The 26,205-nt window shown below is 41.7% G+C and overlaps 1 protein-coding gene across 4 annotated transcripts in view; it reads right to left on the bottom strand.

Moving 5' to 3' along the window:
* The window catches only part of LOC137156683 (tumor protein D52-like), a 188,351-nt gene that overhangs the window by 161,008 nt on the left and 1,138 nt on the right, over positions 1–26,205 (bottom strand). The window lies entirely within an intron of this gene.

Here is a 26,205-nt window from a genome sequence, read left to right as displayed (position 1 = left end):
ACTACCAAACCCTTTGCACTTGCCTCTTTCAGGTACTCCTAAGGCTCATTTTTGGAACGTTACCTGCAGTTAGTTCTGTTCAGTGTAACTTACCAGTTAATAGGTTAAGGAGCAGCTGGGTAGTTTGTTTAGTTTGTACCAGAGCTTGTTCCTATATTATCCCCCCCCACCCCCATCTATCTGTTGCTCTTCAAGGCAAGGAGTCTTCCTATATCTGTGCAGCACATATGGAGTGTTAAACAATGTACCAACTTCACATTGATATATCTCCAATATGATTTAACAAACTGAGCTTCATGTTAACAGAACCAACTTCAATTGGGTTCAGCACAATTCAAACTCATAAGTGAACCAAACATGTAGGATTTCATTTTAATTGTTTCACATGTTGCCTGAAGAGTGATTAGGCCACTGGTAGCTATCATGTAATTAGGTAGATGTTAAGTCCCATCATTAGGGCTTTGGAACAGGGTGTATTCCTAGAACAGTGCCTGGCGTCTTTCTAGAGGTCTCCCGGCACCTTTAAGTCCTCACTTCAGAATTAGCACTAAAAAGCTAAGTCCCCTGGCAGCTGGCTATCAATTTCCTGGACTGAATGATCATTGTCAACACTTTGTAGGCCAGAACCATATTCCATCTATTTGAACTGCAGGGTAGTGCCGTCATACTAGAAGGATTCTTACATTGGCACCATGTTGCCAATTTATGTTGTGATTAAGCTTTAGATGGTGTCCTGAACTGGCAGATTACTTTATTAGGCTATTCTGAATGTAATCAATCCTTGCTCAACTAGTGCCTTTTAAACCTACACCCTTCAAACAGGCCCATGTTCCAGAACCCCTTAGACTCTTCCCCACTTCAGTTTTATTGGAGTATAAAGACATCTAAACCTTAAAGCCACTTAAGCCTATCTATGGTTACACAGTATCACTTGGATTGCTTAAACTGATAAGCCCTCACAGATCAAAGGCTTTAAGTCGGCTAAAGCAGCTTTTAAAGGTTCTGGATCATTTTAAAGAGAACATTTCTAGAAAACAGGATTTTCACGGTGGGGAAAAACCAGTGCAACAGGGCAAGAAGGCACATGTAGTGCCTCAAGATTTGGTTTTTAAAATGGCATTATATATGTGCTTTCGGCACTGTTGCACAGCTGATCCCCACCCTTCCCATTCCAACACAGGACTCTAGGGGAGGAAGCCAGCAAGTCACCATCTGAAATCACCCTGTTAGAATCATAATGGTGGAATTTGTTCATTTAAGATCAAAGGAAGATATTGCCAGAAGCCACACATGACCACAGATCCCAAAGGGACATGGCCTCATTGCAAACAGAGCACCATCCAGGTTAATCGCTGGTTGGCCAGGTGCTTAGGGTGGTCTGGTTGTATATGCCAGTGATGGACATAACTGCAGTCTTGTGCATCAAAAGCATTGGTGGCATGAAAAGTGATTGCAGGCTTCATAGTAGTATTCCTTGGCACATGTATTTTGGAATTTGGTGGTCTTTTATTTCAGGAAAGCCATTAAAACCAAACTAGTGCTGATCCAAGCAAAACTAATTTCTTACCTTGCCCTGCAACTTGATACAGAGCAGCTGACAAAGATGGGAGTCAAAAAAAGTCAATCTGGTGTTCTTCAGCCTGCCTCAGCACCCACATTTTGCTTCTGTACAAAAGTTCAATTGTGGTTCTAAGGTTGTGCAGCTTTATAGCAAGCTTGATGTCATGACATCCCCAGAGATTATTGAAGGGCCTGAAAAATAGCCACAGCTGCTGATATACAAGTGCCCAAATCTTTCATGCGTCCTCCAGCACAGCATAACATGATCTAAATATGACAGTTGCCATCTGAAAAGCTTAATGGTAGAGATCAGGGACTTCGTTTTATCCTATTTAATAATCAGATCAGTGCTCATGGCTTCTTGCCCAACCAAATCAGCCATCCACTACAGAGATCACCAAACTAAGCCCAACAAGATATCAGCATATTTGAGATTTTACAACAGAATGGTGTTGAGCTCACCATCAACAGCTGCTGTCTCAAACTTATTAACTAATCAATGCACATACTGAACAATGATGGTGACAATAGCCTTGCTGCATTCCTTTGGAGATCAGAAACCATGCTGTGTATCCGCCATGGACTTGAATGCAGCTTTGTTCTAACAGAGCTATTTATTAAATGACTATCATCCCTGTGATACTGAGTCACCTCATGAGCTCCCACAAAACTTGCTCAATGAACTGACTCAAAGGCTACATGTAACTGCTGCACCCTACTTATTAAATTCAGCCATCCTCAAAAGGCTCTCTCAAAGTCGAGATCTCACCGACAGTGAAATGACTAGGCCTAAAACCACACCAAGTATCCTGGCCTTTGCCACAAAGTGTGTTGTCAATTTAAGACTAACCAAAGTCAGATTTTCCCTGGGTCTCACGGTGTAATTCTTGACTATAGTTTGTACATTCAGCAATATCACCCTTTTTGAATGGCGGCTAAATAGCCACCTTCTTTCAATCATAGCAAGATGGTATTTGTACACCAGATAGGCTTTTCCAGACTATGCAGCAACAATTTTCATGCATCTTTAGCAACTATGGGGTAGTGTTACCAACCCCTGGTGCCTTCCCAGACTTCAGTTTATGGATTATTCTCTGGATCTGGGGAGGGGAGGTGGGGAAGGTGGTTCCACCACCTGAACTTCCAGCTCCTCTTCAAGTGGAAGAGGGACTGCAAGGGGATGGGCAGTGGGGGAGCATTTTGAAATGCTCTTTCCATCACTGAAACTGATCCTGCAGACTCTGGGTGATACGGTCATCCTGATCCTTTCCTATACAAGCTGGTATAGGAACACTGCAAAGTTGAATGAAGGGTGCAGCGATCATGCCTGACAGCACCCTGTTCTACACTGCTGCATGAGTCAACCAGGATTCCCCCTTCCTTTACCTCCCCCCAACACGACATGAAGTTCTGAAGTCAAACCCATTTCAGCCTCTGCTTTTGTTCTTGACAAATGTGTCTTTAAAAAGACTCGTATTAGAGACTCACTTTTCTCTTAGCTGCAATAATCCACTGAGGACATTTGAAGGGCTGAGGCCCCAGCACTGATCTGGCTGCAGTCAGCACTGAAGACTTGAAGCAATGGCATTCCCTAGATGACAGAGGAAGTAGCCTTTGATGGCCTTAAGCAGTTCTAGACAGAAAGCCTTCTGACCAGTGGGTTGTAATAAAGAGATTTTGGTTGAATTGGACTACTTTAGCCCATTAACTCACTTCAAAGTTGGAGGTGCACTTTTGACAGCAGAAGCCAATGATCAGCATCAGGTTCATCACCTCTAAACATGTAGATCAACCACTGACCATCAGCAATTGCTGAAAGCCTCAGCCATAGCAAAACCATCAGGATTGTACCAGGTCTGCTTGTGAGGCTGAATGACAAGAGCAAATCACGTCATAGGCAGCCACTGCCTGTTCCTGTTTTGGCATAGGCATTCAACTTTTGGTACTTGTAATTGTCCTTTCCTACCTGCATTTAAGTTTCCCAGGATCAGGACATCCCTTCTTGGGGTTTCATTAAGGATTGACTGTGGTTGCTGGTAAGTTATCTGTAGCTGTATCATTGGCATGAGAGGGACTTGCACTGCGATGATGGCAAAATGCCCAAGCTGGTATGAAACTGGATACTGATTAATGAACTACTTATCACTTGCCACCCTTGCAATGCCTATCAAGTATTGAATAAAGCTACAACAGATTCCCATTGCTGGAGCAACTGGTCATGGCAATCTGAGAAGAAGAATGTATAGTCCTCAACTTTTTCATTGCTTCATGTCCAGCACAACTCAGCTAAAGGGCAGGTATGAAGCATTCAGGCTTTTCAATTGCTTGACAGACCAATTTAGCTGTTTTAAATGGTGTTTCCAGGACTAATTTTACATTTGACACCAACATGTAGGAATACCTCAATGAAACTTTGCAAGAGGACCATTTGTTATTTTTGCCTCAGGGGCAGAGAAATTCATGGCCATTTCAGCTACAAGGACAACTGATTAGTTTGTTGCAACTGGTCAGCTTCAACACCCACCCAACATGAACATACCAACCTGTGACAAGAATGTACCCGTGTCCACTGTTGTAATAAGGCATACTTAGTATAAAGATTATGAGGTATCATGTGAAAACTCAGTTTACTGGTCAATATTGTCCTGATAAAATGTGCACCAACTTTGTACATGGAGTTAAAAGATTTCCCTGTATAATGTTATTAACACATACCAAACCACAGTAGAAGTTGACAAACTCATCTGTCTCAAGTAAAGGAATGTGTGCTCTGCTTAATTTGCATTTAAGTCATCAAGCAGGAAAAGTAGACAAAAACTCCAATCCAGTAAGGAAAAGCAGCAGGGAACATCCATCTCTATAGAATTTTGTCTCCAGAATCTCAGTTGGAAATGTTTTCCAAGAGGAGGATTGACACCATAAAAGAAGGGACAGACACCACCAGGCAATTCTCCTCTCTGTCCATCGATCCACTGCACTAGAAGGGACAAAGGAAGCAACCACTGAACTGGAAAAGTGGTCCTGACCTAAGAAACTTGGTCAGTAAGATTCTCATCATGTGCTCTGAGCAATGTTAAATTTAAAGCAAGGTTGTGTTACATTAGGCAACAATTGTGTTTTATCTTTATTTTTCTTGTAACCATTTTGGACTTTTATGCCTAATTACTAAAATGCTAATATTTGCTGGTTCAGGGTACCTCATGCTCTGCTCATGCTCTGGGAATGCCAACAAGTGTTTTGTTCCCTTAAGAGGCCTGGGATTTTATAGCTACAAAACTTGAGTACAGAATATTAAAGAAACGGATGCTGATGCTAGAAGCTTCTGTTAGAAGTATCATGGTAATGCATAATTTATCACAAGTAATGAGATGAGGGCAATAACCAGCTAAAATGTGACCCTTTTAGCAAGCCTGTTACTATATCAGCAAAGAGACAGTCGAGCTGGCCAGAGTTTTCTGGATTTCAAAATCTAGAGCGAGTGAAAGTTCATCTTGCCCAAGAAACATTCAGGTTTCTCCCCGCCCCCAACAAACTCTTCTAGGCAACAGTGTCCCAGAACAGTTTCTCCGCATCTTCACTCACTTCAACGCCATGGTTAGGCTTAGTAAGTGTGCAGTAGTTAATCATGGAGGAGGGCATATACAGGAGCACAATATTTAAGGTTACTCCATGACAGATGACTTTTGAGTAGTGCCCAAGTTACTTTAGGAACTTGAGCAGAGTATACAATAGGTTGGTAGAAAGATTTTTTTTTTTTTTTTTGGGGGGGGGGGGGGGAGAGTATTACAATTCTGTTCCAATGGGAGAGTTGGCTGATGTAAATAGTAACTTGGTTTAGAAGTCATGACATCTAGTTAAGACACTGAAGTTTTGAGAGTTTGAGCAGACTGTCACCTTATGTCCCTTTTATAAAGTTCTTTAAATAGTCATTGGGATTTCAGGCCTGACAGTTACTGTGGGAAAAGGACTTGTCACACTACTTGTATTTGTAGTACAAATGTTCCCTTGTTCATACAAGTTGCAGAGAACTGAGCTCTAATTCTGGGTTTTAGACAAACAGCTTCCTGTAAGGGACTGAACACCTCCATATTCTCTGCCCAGATTCTGTCCATTGCACTAGTGCAGCTACGTCAGTAACTTGCCTGACAGATAAGCAGCAGTTTGACCTGTGCAGCTTATCTTCGTTTCAAGCAGGGGTGAGAGGCACCAGGGGAGATGGTATAGCTGCAGCTATACCAAGGGCTGAAAATAGGAAAAAGCTTGTTTACAGAAGATATTAATTTGTACTTTTTTGTTCAAAGACATCCAAGCAGAATAGGCTCCAAACATCCACTCTTCATTACTTCTTTAGGCCTTGTCCACACTAGAAAAGTTTTGTGCATTTAATATGGGAATTTTGCAGCTTCAACCAGAGAACAGTTTAAGGCCAGTTGAGACTTAAAGATGGTGCAAGGGCCCCTTAACCCTTCTTCCCCCAGACCTAGAGATACCCCATAAGGCCATTTTTGCTCCTAGGTACTAGTCATTCATAGACTGTCACAAACAGGTGATTTTATTAAGTCAGGGTTGGCCAAACATACTCACCCTCCGAGCCACGTAAGACAACCTTCAGAAGTTCAAGAGCCAAGCCACACCTGCCAGAGCTTGGGGCTTCAGCCCTGTGACGGGGTGGTAGGGCTAGAGGTACCTGCCCCACGGGGCATGCATCTGCCAGGACTCAAGGCTCCAGCCTCAAGACCTGCCCTCCACCACTGCACAGAAGCCCCTAGCCCCACCACCCTGTTGCAGGGCAGAAGCCTCGAGTCCCCCCACCTGGGGGGTGGAGAATGAGGTGAAGGTTCTGCAAACCACACCTTTAACTGTTAAAAAAAAAAAAAAAAACCTGGCTCGAAAGCTGCAGTTTGGCCACCCCGGTCCAAAGTCTTCTGTCTACATTTTTTTTCTGCTAGAGCCACCATCTAATTTGCTGGAGACTCCTTTACCACTACCGGTAGCAGCATCCAGTGCCTTCCACCAGCATCTCTGACATGAGGAAGAAGTGCAAGAAAAGCATCCCTCAAACGAGGAACTGAGGACATCAAACTGCACTAGAGCAGTCTTTCCTCAACCTTTTTGATAGTAGGGATTGGTTTGCTGCTTTCCTAAACTGTCAGGGAGCTCTCAGGGACCAGCCATTGAGAAACGCTGCACTAGAGAAATAAGGGACAGATCCAGGGATTTTTCAAAACAGCTATCTGCCTACCTCATATTAAGGGTGACTAGACGTCCTGATTTTATAGGGACAGTCCTGATATTTGGGGCTGTGTCTTATATAGGTACCTTTTACCCCTCACCCTGTCTTGATTTTTCCACACTTATCTAGTCACCTTACTTATATTTGAGTTAAATATTTAGATTGCACTTAATACTGTTTCAGTATGAGTATGAAGGTTAAATGTGATATTTTTAACACTATTACATCTTATGAAGTTAAAATTAATGTCTAGATATTGAAATAAATAGTTGAGCTCCCCCTAATGGTGTTCTGTAGAAATAGCAAGCTATGGAATATGCACTGGGGGAAAAATTGGGAAAGCAAGTTAGACTGGCCTTGTTTACATCTCACTGCATTGGCTTCTTGAGAAAACCTGAAATGACACATTCAGTGTTATGGTGGAAAGATATTAATTAGCAGTTAATAGACCTGTATTAGCAATAGATAAGTCTATGTTCTCTTAGCAGTTTAACAGTATTCAAACATTCCCAGTCCCTACAGGTTGTCTGATTTGCCAATAGCAAAATTGTTTAAGGATCAGTTTGATCCTCTTTAAGTTTAGTATATTCAGACTCTTCTGGTATCAACTCCGCTGTAGACAAGTCCATTTATCAGGCTTGTCATACAGCTAGACCCATGCCAGGCAGGGACTCTACAGAGGAGCACCAGTTTAGTTTCACCCTTTAAAATTTGGTATGGATGCTATTAAGCAGTTAGCACACTTCCATTAACTCTGTACCAGATATATGTTTTGAGAACTGTGGGATTCTACATGTACTCCTCTCCTCTGTTTTCAGTGAGCTATCCCAACTCCCCCTCTTCCCCGAGTTTTCAGGGGTGGATGCCTCTTCAAAGTCTGTCTTCAGGAGCACTGGGAACCCACTTTCCCCCAGCAGGCTTTTGCAGTAGTACGGGCTACTGACCCTACTTGAGCCATTTTGGCAATAGAAAAAGCTCCTAGAAACTCACTGAAGGAGCTCTCTATGATCTGAAGTGCAATAGCCAGGTTTCCAGAATTCCCTGGGAACTCTTCACTAGCTATTATGGGATTTCTCCTATAGCTTTCAGAAAAAGTTGTGTGTGAAACTGATCATTTTAAACCTAGAACTCTCAAATACTCCAATTTCCCCTCCTTCCAGAGCTTGGAGTACCAGCCTGTTTTATGAGCTCAATCCTCTCAAGGAGAATCTGGTATATTTTGAAGGAAGCTTTCACTTTGCTTGCACATACTCCCACTGCTACTGCAAGCTAGGGTGTGTAACAAATAGCAGAATATAAATTCTAGTCCTAAAGTCACTTAAAATTCAGCTATCTTAAAAGATTCTAGAGGCTCAAGTGTTTCTTTCTGAAAGAACATTTCCAGATTTTAGTAACCAGCTAGTTATGCATAGAGACTCCGCTTCATATTCACCAAGAGCACATCTTTGTCACTTTGCTTGATCTTTCACATACATCTGTAGAAGGTTTCTACTACAGGCAAACTGAATAAGGAACTAGAGTACAGCAAGCTTAGCCATCCAGTACAGAAATAACTTATTTCTGTAATAGTTCAAACAGCATACATTAACCATGCTCACACCAAGGAATCAATACCTGGTGTTACTTGTTTTTCCTCTCTTCAAGGCCATGACCAGCTAAATTCAAGGTTGCAGTAGTGTCACAGCATGGTCAACTGGACTTCTGTCATATCTTAAGCTAATGCATAAGAAGTCTGCCTTACTGAAGGGATACACTAAAAAATGATTGCAGGCAAGATGATGTATACCAAACTGACAGTTTAGAACTGCTACTAATCACCTTTGCTCCCTTCAGCAAATTGCAGAGTGTTATGCAGCTGTCCCATGCCATTCTGACTTGTATCTTTAGTTGCAGAAGATTATCAGTGAACACTTTACTCAGGTGGTATGGCTGACGTGAGTATACACACAAAGGACAATCTCTCAAGAATGGCTAGGAATAATAGAGCTATTAATACAAGGGATTGGCTCCCCTGCTTGGGTAAAAGAGTTCACTATTTAGTCAGACATCTTTCAGGAATCTTGAAAGATAGATATTAATCTCAGTGGCAGCTTGACATTAATGTGATAACTTGCATGCAAGTGGACCTAGGATATACAGTTTAGATATAAAATTAGATTTGTAACAAGTAGAATGAGTTGCATTTGTCAAATACTGATGAGTCTACTTATTTTGCATTACTACCCTTCCCCACCATGAGACTTATCTTCCCTACTGTAGCTATCTCATTTGTGGTGCTACTGCAGTATTAGTACATAGTATTGCCTAATGAACTTTCAAAAGAATGTTTGACCAGTTTCCCATTTGTTAGTTTCCTCCTGCATCATTCCCCATGTGCATGCACACAGCTGGAGACTGCAAGAAAGGTTAATGCAGACACCAGATACTCAGTTTGGTTTTGAGATCTTGACCTTCAAATAATCCAGTATTTGACAATATAGTAAGAACACCTGATGTATCTGGTTCTGCTTATTGTAGTTTGACTCCAAAATACTAATCCACTTGTTCCACCCTTCATGTTGTAGCAGAATAGTAACATGGGTAGAACTAAAGTTGTAGATGCTGCATACAAACCAACAGCTATTAGCTCATGTGTTAATATAGCAGACTGCAGTCTGACGAAAAGTAGCAATCATTTTGTCACTACAGTAGATCACTTAGTTTTAAGTCAAGATATTCAAGCCAAATGTACCAAATACATCTAGATTAAGGATTTCCCTCCCCTGCCATAAAGGTCTCCACAAAGCCTATGCATTCACATAGTGTGCATTTCCCTTGTTCTCTAACAAGACCACCATATTTGAGGTGGTTTCATTTGAGAGGAAGGTCTATTACTCCATATGAAGTCCATTAGCAGTAACAGTATGATTAGAGTCTAATTTCCCATTATTACAGTAAGTTCAAGCAGCATTAAAGTTTTATGACGACTAAACATACAGTTATTTCAAATCCGATAATTAAGTGAACTGGTTAGCCTACAAAGGTAGTCTTGGTTCATTCATCTGACAGCAACATCATAAAATACTAATTATCCCTACTCACTGGCTTGGTTTTGTTTCATTTCACCACTTTTACAGCAAGCTTGTCATGTACCTTGATAAACTCACTGGACTGTGGGAAATGAAAATCAAGCTTCTCTGAGGACTAGAAATCCTCAACTGCACAGATATGCTTCAGGAGTTTGTAATGTGTTACATTCTAAATGTGGATGACGTGACCTAAATTTAGTTTACTGTAATGAAGCCAACACCAAGCACACTATTGGAGCTTAAAGATATGACCTAAGAGCTTGTCATCTAAACAAGACAGCAGATTGGACACTAGGAAGAACAGACAAGTACAAAAAAGCTACTAAGGATGTTTTATCATTAGTGCTGGTTCATTTTGTGGACCTAGTGGAAGGCATCTAATGGGACATCTTAGTGTTTTCACAGCAGTTTTGCTACAAGGCATCTAAATTATCACTTCTTGGAAACCATCACTTCAGTTAGCTAGGATAGCCCACGCTAGCATTGTCAGTACTAGTCTGAGGAAGTAAGTGCCTATCAGACAGTACGATGATCCCAAGGAGGAGAACAGTATAGCATGCTTAGCACCTGCATTAGAACATACCATTCATTGCTTGAAACATCCAGCCTCAAAGTCTCCACACCAGGAGGGAAGGAGATGGCTTTGAAGTCTTTCCAGAAGCCCAAAATCCAGGCTCAGTCAGCCAAGCAACATTCCTCAATTTTAATGTCTGTATCCCAGAATCCTCCTGATGATTTTGGAATACTGGGTAGAGCTGAGGTTTGGTCTTTAGTTAAGGTACTCTGTTTTTAATTTGGAATGAAAGATGCTGGGGTTCAAGCAATTAGGTGCCAGGGCTCAAGCAATTTTTTTTTTTTTTTTTAAACTTACGTAAACTGAGGCGGCAAGTCCAGTGGTGCTGGGGCTATGAACTGGCAAGCCTAGAGTTGCTGGGACTCCGCCCTGGCAAAAATTAAGCACTGAAGGTACTACCAGAACTCAGATCTGCATTCAATTCCAGCTATACCACAGACTTCCTGTGCAAACTCAGGCAACTGAATAAAAAAAGATTAACTTGTCCTCTTCTTGTGCGGAAGGCAAGTACATTTGTGAGATGCTCAGATACAGGAGTGATGGGGATCCATCTAAGATCACTGCAGGCTGGACTAAGGCTGAGTGGAAGAATGCTAGAGAGACAGGTTTTCTGGTTTAGTTCTAAGCAGAATATCTGGCCTGTAGATCTTTACTATGCAAAGTAGGAATACATTTTTATTCTCCAACATTGACACATCTGCAATAGAACTGGTCAAAAAATTCCAACTGTTGAGGTCTCCACAAAGACAAGATGTTCATTCCACTTCTCAGCCAACCACAGGCTTCTGTCATTAACTGATTTCTTGTTTGGCTATTCAGTATGCTCTCTAAAATCGGCTTCCTGCTGTCCACTGTTGGAGACCCCCTAGATACTGGTTGAAATTGTGGCAAGTGGACACATGGCAGCATTTCTTTAAGTGAAACCATCATACCTAGGAGACTGACTGCAGCAGTCTAAACTAATTTTGTTTCCTCTTAAATAAACTTTTTCTCCTTGATCGCATGCAAACAGACTCATTGAACAAGTTTTCCTCATTTATTTCAAAGCCTGTTCCTCTAGGTCTTGGATTATCTGCAACATATGCTACTTTGTCTCTGATGGGGCCCAGAGCAGTATGTGGTCCCCTCTTATCCAAGGCCTGCTACCAATACCACAAAAGCCTTTCTGAGCACTCAGGTTGCTGTGCCAAGCATGAGAGGTAGCAGTTTCACTAGTATTGCTGCCACACATAGGTGATGATAAAGTGACCTAGGTGCGAATTTGCCTTCTTGACATTAATGGAAGATAAAGTTCCGCAGAGCTGCCAGAGCAGAGATTTTAACTTCTCCCAAACTATGCTTAGTTAGGAATTTGTTCAGATGTTTTAAATTTAGTATTGCTCTGATCCTTCCTAATCATTTGGCAACCAGGAATAGTATTGGCATCCTTGCTTTCTTCACACTTGTGGGACTGCTTCAATCATTCTAATCTGATGGCAAATTGTTGCTCTCATCTGCCTTCATCAGCATGTTCATACTGGGGATTATCTATTAATGTGTTTATATTGCACAGGGAAATTGGTCAGGTGAACTTTAAAATGTTAAGTGAAAGGCAAATAGACAACATGTAGAAACTGGCATTAATGGAACAATTCAGAGACAGTTATGCAAGCCCTGGAAGGACAGGTCTTGAATTTGACGCAGTGAACATGGAAACCAGTGCGGAGATTCAGAAAGCAGGTGGTATGGGAGGAAACTTAGCACTATTTTGTAGGGATTCAAAAATTGCAATATGGAGGTCCATAAACATCTATAAGTGTACAGTACTAAAAACTAAAGTGTAGTATCACTTCATCTTGTGAATTATGCACATTCTCAGCTAGAATTAATGTATGATGTACAGCCATGACGACTGGAACTTTGCTGACCTTGTGCAATACATTCCATCACTTATGCATACATCCTGTTTCATAATTGTAATCCAAGTCATGAAGCCTATCGTGCAAGTTTTAACAGCTATTTCTTGTTACTGAGTTTAGTAGCAGACTGGCTTGTTACCATATCAGTTTACAACCTAGGAAGCAGTTTAGATATTTAAATAATCTCCATATCCATTCATGGAAAACTCAGTGTGGTCCAGGCCATTGTGCAAAACAAGGCTTACCGGTTTACTGACACATGGTACCACTACCATGTGGGTAATAATTGCTAAGAATATTTAAATTCTAGTAAATTTAACCCCAGCAAAAAATACTAATCCAAACTATTTTTCTAAATTAATTCTGAAGTGTAGAATGTGATGCCAAACAGGTCAAAGATTTAAAAACAGCTCAAGTTCTTGAAATCTGCTAGAATGATGTAGGCAATTCTAAATGGCACATTCATCCCACTGCAATGTTTAATCAACAGTGCTTACAACTTACTAAGGCATAGTAGTACTTTGCTAGAGTACTTGCTGAAAGTACTCTAGTTCCTATTTGTATAACAGACCAAAACTTAGGGTATGTCTACACTGCCGGGGCTGCATGGATCAATGCAGCGGGATTGATGAGCCAGCTGAGGAGACCTGCTCAGTCTTGGAAGTGTTCTCTGATTAACCCATTAATCCATCCCTCCCCAGAAAGGAGTAAGGCTGTGTCAACTGGAGGGCATCTCCAGTCAACGTAGCACCATGGAGATGCCATGGTACAGAAATGTAAGTAAGTTGACAGGAGATAAGCAAGCTACATAATGTAGCTTGTTTGTGTCCTGTCAACCACTGGCAGCAATGTAGACCAGGCCTTAGTTGCTTGAAAAGGAGACTTCAGCAGCATCCCAAAGGGGTTAGTAAGCAGCAACTCCCCATCAAGAGCTGGCTCAGTTTGGATTTAATATAAATAGTCATTACTCAAAGATTGTACAGTCCACATTTTAAAGGAAGCTTGCTTTATTGTAACATACCTATTCCCCTCCAGACCCACACATCTTATTCATTAGAATTTCCTCTGATCTTAAGATGTCTCAAGTAGGTTTCCCTCATACTTTTCTTATATAGTTTGACTTTGTTGGTAAGTAGAGTTTTCTGAGCTCAGAATACTTTGAGTGTTCTCACCCAACTTCCCTCCACTCCATTCTCTCAACCTCCACCCATTCTTCCTTCACATATATACCCTGCCTTCAGTCTCTGAGGCTGGGGGCTGGAGCAAAGATCCTGCACTCTCCTTCCAAGTTTAAGATTTGATAGCCCTGCCATAACAATTGACCAAGCCCATTTAATTTAGGTAGGACACTGAAGGATATTCAAAACTGAATACTTGTACGATTTAGTTAGAGGGGAATTCTGTATAAAGTGTAGCTCTACTCGGATAAGCAAATAATCATAGAAAGGAAGAAGATTCCTGCTATTGCATGTATTCCATTTACAGCTACACTTACTCTATTAAGTTTTTAATAAAGTGCTTGCTCTGCAGATCCTTCCTAGGATCTGAATCATGATGGGTTTCCTTCTCATGCATAGGATGGAAGGACTTAGCTGCATTGTTTCAGTGGGCTTTATTAGTGGATGCAAGTCATGGGAACTTTTATGTTAATGCTCAAAGGAGGTATAGAATCTAGCTCCCTCTTAGCTGGGTTGGCACTTCAGTGCCAACCAGGAGTAAAAATAGATAAAGAAAGTAGTTGTGACTTCATGGACTATATGAACTGGTCCATTTGAGTGTGCTTGTACTCTGAAGAGTTTGTAGAATGGGTACCCCTTCAGTCTGAAAGGAAATCCATATCCTACTGGGGTGCTCAAATCAAGATGAACGCATTGCTTTAAAACTACATAGGATTAACGTGACAACTGAAACCTATTCAAGGGAGTACCCTCACAAAAGATGTAGTTTACACTTACGATTCAGACAATTTCTATTGATTAAGTATTTTATTGTGCACTCATCACCCCTAAGATACTGCTCCAGCTATCAATGCTAGTGAATTTGAACTCTTGCAGTAAATTACACATGACTATTGCCAGCCTGAGATACTGTAGAGACCTCAGTATCTATATTGTAAGATTTGTCTGACCAGCTTGTCTCTACAAATTGTGTTGTGCAGAAATTGAGGCTGCAGATGGGCTTAGAGAACACACTGCTAAAGTAAGCTTTCATGTGTCAAAAGTACTTTAACACTTCAGTGACAGTATGTTTTTGTCACTACAGTCAAGCCTCTGGAGTGCTTGCTGCCATGGATTTGCAAAGAATCCTACTGAATTCAAAGTGTATACTGTGTAAAGCAGAGCCAGAGAATCCAGGATTTCCTCTCTTAGACTAGATACTGCTAACAGGGCAACAGTTTTAAAGTTTTAGGTGTTGTTATGAAATATAGCAGCGTTCTATAATTTAAGCAATTTCACTTCAGTGCTTAATACATGCCTGTTGAGCTTGTTTCTCCCTTGACCATGTGCGTGATTGCCCAAGTTTGAAGTCAACTGCAGTGCTGACGACAAGTTGGATAGTACAACATCATGTATTTGTTGCCCTTCCTCCAAAGGGCTAAGAATCTGCTAGTGTCAGAAGACAAATTCTACAGTTGATGACGTACTGGCAAAGTTAAATATTTCTGTTGCAGACAGTTGCCCACTGCATGTTTGTGGGTAGAATGGAGATATGTTCTTACTAACTGGCTTACACTTGAAGGCAGGGCATGTTACCATATTAAGGGTCAATTATCTAAACCTAAAAATGTTTAAAAAAACCTTCAGTTAGAGCACTGCTTACCATATAGAATTGATTCTTAGAGTAATCTAAAGATTGGGGCCCTAGCCACTTGACCTTGAATTATAGGGAAGAGCTAAAAATTACTCATTTTTGTCCCCTACAGGATGATGCATCAATTCTGAAATCATAATAGTCTCTTCAAGACTTAATCGAATTTCACTTTATGCATAACAAGCCAACAAATTTCACCCAGAAATTCCAGCATCAAGCCCATTACTTCAACCAGAAGTTTTCTATTCAGTTTTACACAGCCCCTCACCATTGTAGTAAAAGCACCTTCCAGAAGTGTATTAAATTATGTCAATGTATTTTAGAAAAAAAGACAAACACTTTGATTTGTTCCAATTGTCAGATACCACTACTTCATCTCCACCTCCCCCCACCATTTGATGCTGTTCAGAGATAGACACTTTTATAGGAGGCAAAGGTGTATCCTGTGGACAGGTCCTAAACAGAAAAACACTGGATAGATTTTTAGAGTCAAAACTCTGGCCTGGCTCAACCAGACTGTGCCCTACATCCTGTGATGGGCACTGAGTTTCAAACCCTAGCTTTCTCCAACTTTGAATGCTTTACTAGAGCTGTAGCAGTTCTCAGAGAAGGGCCAAACTACAGCTGGGTCTCCAAAATGCTGGGTTCCAGTGTTTACTCTTTTCATGACAGAGACAAATCAAAACCTGCAGTGTTATTACCAACACACCTAGGGTTTATGACTACTATTGCTAAGAACAGAGTCAGTGTTTTCTAGACCAGTGTTTCTCAATTTTATTTCCCCCCCTGGAACCTTTGTGCACCCATGCCATGCCCTCCGCCGAAAAGTGGAAAAAAATCTTCCTCTTTTCGGCGGCGCGGTGTAGGCTTGATTCAGCGGCACACGAACAGCCGTGTTCAGCGGCACGCAATTTTTGTAACTTCCGGCAGCGCAGTTCCACTTCTTTGCGGAACCCTTCAACAAAGCCCTACGGTTCTGCGGAACACCATTTGAGAAACACTGTTCTAGACAAAGTGTGAGGTACTGAAGTAACACTCTGCACATTGCAGTTCCAAACACCAAGACAATTTTACTGTCATTGGCCTGTTGTCTCATTACTGAGTACTCTTTCCCCTCCCACCTTAGGATGACCTGTAGGGAAATGATTAGGCCATAGGTCAGCACAGCAGAGACAGGGATGCCGGTATTACCTAACCAGTACAGGGCAGTGTAATTAGGAAATAAGGGCCTGTGGTGAGGAAGAAGATTAGGAACTGGAAGACAAGGCTGAGGTGTGTGTGTATCCAGCCACTGCCTCTAATCTAGGGACTGCCTGCAGAGAGAGAGAGAGAGAGAGAGAGAGAGAGAGAGAGAGAGAGGCAGCTAGTCTGATGGGCAGCCTCAGCTACAGCCCAGAAGATTCAAGGCTGGAAGAAGCAGTTCCTGAAGAGCTGAAGGAAATACCAGCTTAGAACAAGGCTAAGCAGACACGTAGCATGCAGCCTGTGGGGTTGGAAGGCCCTAGGGAAGCACCGTATCCAGAAGAATGAGGGGAGAAGGTTCACTGCTCAGTCCAAAGGAGCCAAGCAGTAATGAGATCCTGGGGAGCACCTTTTAATCCATTACTAATATGAGAAGCCAGGAATAGTGCAACAAAGCAGAAGGATGATGAAGCTTCCCTCTCTCCACACACTGTTGCATGGAGGGAGAACACTGCAAGTCAGGCACCCTTTGGCTTATGAGACCAAGGTCCTAAACCTATTTCTCCCTCCGAGGGAAAGGTAGGGCTTTCAAGCAACTGAAAGCTGACCAAGGCAAAGGCCAAGCCATATACTCTTGTTGCATGCCTTAAAGGGGTAGCTTGGAAGCTACCTTCAAGCAGTGCCAGAAGTTTTTTCATCCTTTGTCCTACCAACCTTAGATAATCCTCTTGTTTAGAGGAGGTGTCTTTTAAAAAGGAAAGCACGGAGGGCTAGAGTCCAGTGCCTCCAGCACTTACCTCAGGGCTCACAGTAAGTGGGGCACATCAACTTTCTATGAGGATTTGTTGCACCACACCATGACATCCAGTAGTGGGGTGGCTGCAACTCAAGGCCAACTTTGTGTTTGTTTTTAAAGCCAAGCTGTCACTAAGCCTGCTTTTAAAGAAGGTTTCAGCCAGCTGCAGTGCTTGCCTACTGCAGATTCAAGTGGTACTAAGGAAACAACACGCAGCAGGCACAGGTGCAGCTGTTGCAGACTAAGGCCACTAAATATTCAAAAGAAGTTGAATAGACATTAAAGCCACCCAAGTGCAGTTAGCTGGCTAGGTAAGGTAATTTGTAAGTTTGAGGCAGAGGGAATCTCTACAGCTTTGTCTGATTTCCTGCATCTTGTCCATATTTTCCCCTTCCTGTAGGGTTGAAGGGATATTTTCCCCTCTGCAGAAAGGGCATTCTGCTGGAAAAACAGAGTTGGAAGAACTTGGTGGAGCAACCAGAGCAATGACTTCCTACTTGCCAATTAGAAGTAGACTCTTCAACCCACCCCACCCCAAGCCTCCCCCACTAGAGGAAGGGGAAAGGGAGATATTAGAACAAGGGAGGAATTCTAAGGAGTGGTCAGGGATGGGCCAGCTGAAATAAGGACATTTGCAGCATGAGCTACTAATAGCCAGATGGCTGTAGGAGTGTCACAGAGGTTCCCTTCAGTATTGTGATTGAAGTAGCACCCAGTAACCCTGGTCAGGATCAGGATTCTGTACTAGGTGTGTACATATAGCTGATAATCAAACTGCTTATTTTAATTCTAACCATTTGTGCAAGTCTTCTGTTAAAGCCAGGTTTCCAAATAAGGTTACTGCAGCTTGGTAGCAGATAACTGCTGCTACCTCAAATTAAGAGACTTTAGAGAAGTCCCTGAAGTCCTTATCTCATCTTTCTGGAAAAGGAGGGGAAAAGCAAGCCACATGTTGGCTTCGTGGAATGCTACATATAGGCTATGCTGTACCAACATCCAAGAAGGGAAACAATTTCAGAGTAAGAGCTGGTCATAGAGAAAGCCCTGCCTGCCAGCAACTGTAGAGGAATACTAGTCTGAGTCCCTCCAGTGACCATCTGTTTTGAAATAGTTCAAATAGCTAGTATTCTTCTGGCAATTTGGTTTTTACATCAACTTGACAGTTGTGTTGCCTGGGCATGTGGCAAATTGTAATACTGAGAAAAGTGAAGTCTTAGTTTAGCTCTCCTTTCTGGTAGAGTACTAGGGATGAAGAAAATCAGTTTGTTGTACTCTTTACAAGTTTGATTAGTGATAGGTATGCATTCTTTTAAAAAAAACCAAAAACACAGATGTCTGTTTGGATTTTGTTTAGCAGCTCCAGATCTCAGTTGAAAATATGCAGAGATTAAAATGAGAACCACATCTGCCAAGCTTAAAGAGGAGGGTAATACCACAGAATTTTAGTAGCAGGGTAATGCTACTGGTATTTTAACATACCAGTTAATTCACATATACAGCCCGTCCTGTAAAAAGAGAGCAGGATCATCAGTAACCTCACTGTCAGCCTCTCTTCACTGCAGAGAGACATTCTCCAGCAGCACAAAGCCTGCCAGAACTTGCTGTTTGCTCAGTGACAAAAGGCTTTTTTCTGAGAGAGACAAAAGAAAGTCAAAGCTTAACACTGCAAGCACATAAAGTACTTGCCTGCTGCAACTCTACATGTCAATTTCTCCATTTAGAAGAGGAAATAAGCAATATGTTGTTATAAAAGCCTTGAAGCGTTTGACAGCTACTCATCAAGGGTTGCTACACAAGCATGAGTTCTCCCTGTACTAAAGCCCAGCAGCAACTCTAATGAAAAGCTTAACTCCACCCCAAACTGACTGATTTTTTTTTTTTTTAATCAAGGTGCTGTGCTATCCCATCATCTTGCTGGGGTACGTACTTTTGAATCCATCTCTGTCTTATAGGGCTGTGGTAAATTTGAAGCTACACCTGCTGGAAGAAAGCACTTTTCCCCTTCCACGCTATTTTGTAGCAGGAGGAAGGAATCTGCCACCTTAACTTTCCCTAGCTTCTATATTTTGGCTCTTGTCTATGATTAAGTCTAGTGCAAGCTTCTGCCACTCACAGCTTCCTCTAAGAAGAAGATTCTGCTCTGCTGCTAGGTGAGAGTTAACAGCAACAGAGGTAGGGAGGCCATCTTTGCACATTCAGAGCGACAACACTGCATTATTATAGTTTAGTGTTTAAGTTGCAGCATCCAAGTATTAGACAATTTAAAAGTTTCAGTTCTGCAAAAGTGGCCGCAGAACCTTCCCATTTGCAACTGATGAGTAGATTTTAAGTACTCTGCATTTAGTAAGGGTTCTGTATGGTGTTCTTTGGGCTACAAATAGGGTCACAAAGCACAGCTGGAAAACAGAGGGCAGAACTTTTACAGCAGTGAAAGTAGTTCCTATTTTAGCACTGGTTTCTGGTTGAATTGCAGTGATACTCCCCTTATGAATAGGAGATTTTGAGACAGGCATTAGAAAGTGTTTTTAGGATTTTCACATTTCTGCATTTGAGGGCACTCAGCCTGTTCCCCACTCATTCCCCTCAACCAAAAAAAAAAAAGTTCAGTATGTCTTAGTGATAGAGGCCTGACTTTTCAGTTTTAGGGGCTTCAATTTAGGTATCTAGCTAAGAAAAGTCTAGTTCCATTCCACTCTACCCCTCTCCCTGAGAATTAAGAACATCAGTGGGAGCTGCATGTGCTCAGCATCTAAGTTAAGAATCTACATAGGGCCCAAGTTGAAGCTGACAAAGTGGCAATTCTGGCCATATAGTAGCTCCTCAGTTCAGTGCTTAGTCTTATTTTGGCACCTGCTTTCCCTTAGTCACCCTATTTATTTATTTACTGGCTTACTCTCAGCAATCTACCCAAGGATAAGCAGCATCTACCCACCACACAATGAACCTCAAGGTATTAGGACCAGGGAAGATTATTTCTCCAGCAGAAGCAGCAGTACACTTTTCTGCTACAGTACAGTTTGACTGAACTTGTACTTCTGCCTTGAAGCCACTTATGATTCTGTCATATCACCCTGCTGAGCAGAGGTCAACAACCTGGATTACTCTGTTTGGTGCCAATGGGGAGGAAGGGGAGAAGAGAAATGCACACAAAACTTTAAATGTACAATAAAATTCTGCAAGTTAGTCCAGGAATCCTTAGCATTCCGGTAAAGTTCCTACACTGTTCTGCTGCCATGGAAACACCAAATTTTGTTTGTTTCCATCTTGCACACTATTTGTCTGGAAGGTTACAAATTTATGTTATTTTTTTAATCAGCAGTGATTCTCTGAATACTTGATTGAATTACAGGTAGTATACAAGCCAAACAACTGGCTAGCAAGGAACAAAGGCATCATGATGAAGGTAGAGGGTCAGATCCTCCAAGACCCCTTTGGGTTGGCATAGGAGAGGTTTCTACCATTGTAAACCCATAGAGGCAGCTCCTATACCAGCTGCCCCCACCCCGGTGTTAGAAAGACAAGTGATTGGGAGGAAGCCTGGTACAGCTCGAGGCCAATGGTGGGATTTAGAACAGCCAAGAAGCTTCTTCAACCTCATAGGGGCTGGTGCAATTCAGGACGCCTCACTCAACTGACACACTCCCCCACTCCCTGGGCAAATCAATGCTTTGCCACAGGAAAAAAAAATTCTGGCCCATGGAGAAAAAAATTGTTTACTAAAAACCCAACACATTAGTACCTACAGGCTAATGGGGGGGATGGGGGGGGGGGGGGAGAAGAGGAGGAGGGAGTATTTAATATTTGCAGAGTAACTGGGCTAGAGGAACTATTCTATATGGCCAGTAGTGTTGAAAAAGCTAATACTAGAAAACAAAAGCAAGCATGTGATTAGTACTGGAGCAAGGAGGAGCTTAGAGACAAGATTCTTAAGGCAAATAGAGTAGTATTGGAAAGGAGTAGCAGGCTTACTGGGGCTAAATTTACAGCCATTTCTAAAAAGCACTGGGTACTACTAAAAGGGGCTCAGTAGAGCTGTTTAATGACTGTTCTGCACCAGCCTGGTACCCAGCATAGTTTAGAGCAGTATCAGGGCTACTCTGTACTATGCCAGCAGCTAGTAGTAAGAGCAAGGGGCCAGTCTGGCAGCTAGGACTGACCAATTACAAAAGTATTCCAGCTATACCACTTTCCCCCTACATATCCCCTATTGCAAGGGCTGGGGAAGATTCCAGAGCAGACTATGTTGGTTACACACCATCTAAGAATTCCCCCACTCCACACCAAGCAAAGTCCTTCATCCAGATCCATAAGATTCATGCTTGGTTTGTGCTGAAAAAAACAGTTTTGGAGCCAAGAATCTGGCCCAAGAACGAAAGTTGCAAACAGGAAAAGGAAACAAGAAAACAAAATTCGATGCTCTGAGCTGAGAGAGATTAAGGAAGTGTTTTAACAATGATGTTCTTGCCAAATAAGCACTTCTGACTGAAGCTTAGAGTGAAGCCAGTTCTACTTGGTAGATACATGGGGGGGAAGGGAAATTAAGACCTTGTCTTCATTTAAGGTTTTGCCACTTACCTATGTCATCATAGACCTTACTAGGTCAGCATACGTATAGCAGCAATTCCAGCCCCAGCATAACTGCAGTTGTATGGGTATAAGAATGCTTATTTTGGTATAGCTTAGTCTGGTGAAGCAAAGCAAAATAAGATATACTGGTATAAAGCACTTTATACCAGCATGAATTGCTCTACATTAGGCTTCTCACTGGCATAAGAAGTGTCTTTTTTTTTAAACTAAAAAAGACAGAAGGAGACACCGATCATTACCATATTAGTTATGCTATAGATGTTTCAAAGTGTAGATCAGGCCTAATAGGAGCAACAGTAAAAAATAGCTAGGTGTAGCATCTACAACACAGGTCAGTTGGAAGTGTTCCTTGGCAACATTGTTTTCTGTAAAATGTATTCCCTCATTTAAGGCTATGTAGCTCTTCCTTTTCCTGGAAGTACAAAGCTCAGAGCTCTATGGGCAGCAGTGAAACGGACTAGATTCATATCAATTCTATCTTGCTGGTACTTGGGGAAGCTATGAGCAGCTGAGACATGCAAGCAATGAAGTTGTTGGGGGACTGAGAATCTAAAAAGGCTGGAAGAGGCAGAGTAATGGAGACATACATCCCTCTTGTCAGCCTTCCACCCACCTCTGCCCCCAAACTTTAGAGTGTCTGGGCACTTCCAGTTAACCCACCCAAACATAGCTTCCCACTAAGATTTGCCACAATATACAGGAGGTCAAAACAAGTTACCCAGAGACCATAAAACACATTTTTAAATCAAGATTGGATGTTTTTCTTAACTATATGCTCTAGTTCTATTGGGATTTAATTCAGTGAAGTCCTATAGCCAGGGTGATGCAGGAGTCGGACTAGTTCAGTAGTCCCTTCTGGCCTTATAATATAGGAATAAAAAGCCCATTTCTATTCATCTAGTGGTTTGTTAGCTTGACTTCTGCATACCAACAAAAACCTGCAAAAAATAAATAAAGTCAGTTGAATGTCAGGATACTGAAGAGTTGCTGACAGTGAAAACTGGCCAGTCCCTTAGCTGTTCGTTTCCCATTTGTCTAGTCATGGGCAACTTTAGAGGTATAAAGTTTTGTGAAGAAAGTAATTTTGAAGTCTGGTAGATTACATTAAAAATTAAGACATTTATTCAAACAAGCTTGACAAAAACAGATACAAGTTGACAACTTATTCACCAAGGCAGGACTTACCACCAGGTGTGTCTTGTAATATGGATTGACTATTTGACCAAAGGGGCCAGATCTGCTTTAACCACACTTTAAAACTTGCATAGCTAAATTCTCTCTTCATAAGAGTCCCATTTTTAGTTTCTTAGTCATACAGTGGCCTATTTGCCTGGTGAAGTTATGCTTGTCACTCCTGGTTTTAAAGCACATATTTGTTTACTTTCCTCATTATTCATGTTAGCTGTCGTCTTAGACATGCAATGCAGGAGCCCAGTTATTTCAGAGTAGTTGACTTTGTTATCTGAGGCATATTCTCATTTTGTACAATGAGATCACAAGTGGGAATTCAGGGACTGGAAGGGAGTGTTTTTCTGAAGAGGACAGTAGCGAGACAGTGGCTTCTGGAAGAGGCAAGTATTCCATTCTACAAGTCTTGTCAGTCTTTTGCTCCAGATTCCATGTTGTTTCAATGCAGAGCTATTACTTTCAGGGAATAGTTGCTTTGAACTAAAATCTACCCTGCAGTAACTGGTTCAGGTAAATATACTTTCACGCAAGTTGTAATACTGTGCTTTGAGGCCCCCTGAGATTAATTTAACTAATCTGGTCAGATAAGTGTAAAAACTAAGTTTTCCTGAGTAGACCCTTATATGAAACTTAGTGGCAGTGTCCTGGGAAAACATAAGTTTCATCCACTTTTTTATAACATTCCACATAAAGTCACACTAAAATTCAATTTGACAAACAAGTCTACAATTCCACTGCAGAGTAAAACACAAAGTTTTGAGACCTAAATCTCAAGGCATAGTGGATCATGTCCTCAGTACTTCACACCATTGAAGATGGCACATGTACATCCTGCCGCACTGATGTGCACCCAAATTTTACCAAAGTGACTTAGGAGCACAAATCATTTACAGTCAACAATTGGGCACAACTGAAAGTTTTACTTCACTAGCAAAGTATTTTCCCTCTGCATTAAGTCTTACCAAGCAACTCTTTCCTTTTGTATGCACATGCAGAGAAGTTCGCTGATGTCTTTTTAAAGTTAGGCTAATACAATACATTTTGTACTAAAGAAAGTGGTTAGGCTAAACAAGTGCATTAGGCCTGGTCTACACTTAGTCGGAAATTTGGCAGCAGTCAATGGGAGTTACACAAGCTACGCAAAAAGCTTGTGTAAGTCCTGTCGACTTCATAACTTCCCTTTAGTGCACCATCTTCACTGCACTGCACCGATGGGAAATGCAGCACTATGCTTTTTGAGGAGGTGGTTTTATTGAATCAGCTTCCTGATCGATTGAGCAGGTCTTCACTTCCGCTCAATCAATCTGGATAGATCGCTGACAACAGCAAATTTGCTGCAGTCACTGTGCACATACCCTTAGTGTGTTAATCAGGCCAGCTGCAGTGCCAGGCAAGTTAGCTGAAGTGCATTGCCTCTGATCAAAGCAAAATGCTGGGGTTATGGCCAAAGCTAGATAAAGACCAAGTTGGAGACATGCCAGTCAATTGTTTACACCAAGACTAGCCATTTACCACTTAACTCATCATTTTGAACACATGTAATGAAGATACAAAATGAGGGCACTTGGTTCCAAATATCAAGCTTGACCAGATAAGCCACAGCACCAGTGGCTCAGGCAATGGAAGAAGCTGTTTATGTCACCTTGTAATTTATTTTACCCAGAAGTCAGTGGTGCATAATGCAGCATGTTGCTGTGTAAAGGCAGCTACTACGTAAAACATCTTCCTGCAAGTGTTTTAGAGCAACAGGTCATGTCACAGGTTGGCCCAATCATAACCACCAGCCTTAAGGCACAGAATTCAATTCACTTTTTCTCTTAATTAAGTCTCATGATTAAGCTCAGATGAGTTTCAGTTAACTATAAAGGCAGGAGGAGCACGTTTTGCAGCCATAAGAGCTAGAAAGACAGCCTTCTAAGCATAAAGGAAATCCAAGCCCATAAAGTTTTGCCTTCCAGAGTCTACAAACAGCTACAGTGCCTCTGCTGTTCAAGTACCACAGAAGCCTGTGGGCAGCAGCAAAATGAAAGTAATGCAAATTCCCTGCTGTTAGGCAAAGCTGTGAGCACTAGTATTAGGAAGACCAATTAAAAAAAGGTCTCCAGTTACTCAAGATCCTCACTATCTGTTCCTCTTCAGCAACCATGTACCTCCACTGCAAGGGAGAAGAAACAGAGATTCTCCACTGTAGCTATTAGTGAGGAATGTGACATCTTAGTACCCTAGCACTCCTGACCAAGGAATAAAGCGACAGCACCTTGGAAGAGGTCTCAGCACCTAACTTTTTCTATCTGGTGGATTTGGCAGCAGGGCTTGGTTTCTTCACTAGAGCATTGCCCTATACCTTACCAGTATCCACCCCCACATTAGAAAGCCATATCTGTAATGAATAGGTTCAGTTCTCCTGCTAATAGTTTTTAGTAAATTTAAGCCTTGGATTTATTGTAGGCTCTTTTGTGCTACAAGAAAACTGGATGTTTCCCTTTACCAGGAAGATCTGGCAGATTAGAATATTTGACTGGAACTGTTCCACTACCAGGTTTACAAAATTAGTTTAACCCTTTAATATCCCCCATCCAGATTCCTACAGTGAATGTGTTTTGTTGGGTTTGGTTTTTAATCCAGGTTTACTATACTTGTCATAAAATATCCAGAGTGTTCAGCACATTAGAAATAAATAATGATAGGAATGCTTAGCCTGTGTTTTAAGATATTCACTTGAGCCTAGTACAGTAATTAAATATGATGCTATATGTACAATCTTATTTGTCATAGATTATCCAACATCTCAGGGGCTAAATCAGAGTAATTCCATTCTATCTATGCATTTAGAACATAGACATTAGATTCACATTAAAGATCAGAATTTATTCTCTGGTGCAAAGCAGAGATTGTGCCTTACAAGACTGGCGATTGAGCCGTTTGTATAGAGAAGCTGTCGCAAATAAATACATGAATCTGACCTTAGAACAGCCCACCAAAAGCTGCATTCATACAGCTAAATCATTCCTTTTGTAATCAGCTGCACTCACCCTATACAAGGGGCCAATGCCAGACACCTTTTATTTTCAAAGGTAAGCCATTTGCTCTATAAGGGACAGGGAAAAGAAGGCTTCAATCTTAAGTAAAATCTTAAAGAGACAAGGTAATATCTTTTATTGGACTAACTTTTGTTGCGGAGACAGACAAGCTCCTCTCTCTAATATCCGAGGGCCAACAGGGCTACTACATGGCATAAGCAGAATCTTTATATTCTAGTGCAGAAGATGCCCTGATTAAGAAGAATGCTGATGTTTTGGCATACAGTC

Source organism: Emydura macquarii, unplaced genomic scaffold (assembly GCF_026122565.2).
Source record: "Emydura macquarii macquarii isolate MOO-44397 ecotype Brisbane River unplaced genomic scaffold, CSIRO-AGI_Emac_v2 contig_1477, whole genome shotgun sequence".
NCBI lineage: Eukaryota > Metazoa > Chordata > Testudines > Chelidae > Emydura > Emydura macquarii.
This window is presented reverse-complemented; position numbering and strand designations above follow the sequence as displayed.